Consider the following 821-nt stretch of genomic DNA (forward strand, 5'->3'; position numbering starts at 1 on the left):
GCATGTTTTTGTTCATATATGTATTTATTGTTCATATGTGTATTTATTGTTCATGTTTTTTTTCTGTTCATAGATTTTTTATATCTATTGGCTCTTCGTCGCTCTGTATTTATTGTATCTATTGGTGATATTAATTATTGTATAATATGCAAATGTTTGTATATTCATATGAACAATGCATTAGGCAAAACCTTTGTTTTTTTCAAAATTTTCTATTTGAACATTTTTTTAAAACAAGCAATACTAAAAGAATGAGAGGAAAAAGGAAAATAAGGAGAGGAAGAAAGGAGAAAAAGAGGAGAGGAAGAAGAGGAGAAATAAATAAGAAGAGGAAAAAAGAAGAAAAAGAAGAGGAGAAGAAGAAAGGAATAGAGGAGAAAGAAGAAATTCTATTTTTTCTTCTTCTTCCTTCTTCCTTTTTCTCTTTTCTTCCTTTTCCTTAATTATTTTCCTTTCTCGAGGGAGAAGAAGAAAAAGAAGAGGAGAAGAAGATATAACCCCCTCTAGATAACTTCGACATGAGGGGCGGTCGATATATATATATATACCCCCTCTCGACCGTGATAATTTATACAACTGCAGCACCCCCCTTGGCCCTCTCGCTCGACCAAAACTCTCGAGGACACCCAAACCCTAGAGAGAAAACGATGTTGGTCTCCTACCCCCTCCCGCCGCGCCCCTACCCGACAAATTAACTCTCTCGAGGACACCCAAATTTATCAAGTTAAAAGAGCGTTATCGTCGAGGCCACCCCAAACCCTTGAAGCGTTGTGTCGAGGCCACTAACATGATTCCTTATTGTGATTAGCTAGCTAGTTCTA

Source organism: Triticum dicoccoides, chromosome 4B (genome assembly GCF_002162155.2).
Source record: "Triticum dicoccoides isolate Atlit2015 ecotype Zavitan chromosome 4B, WEW_v2.0, whole genome shotgun sequence".
NCBI classification, from domain to species: Eukaryota; Viridiplantae; Streptophyta; class Magnoliopsida; order Poales; family Poaceae; genus Triticum; species Triticum dicoccoides.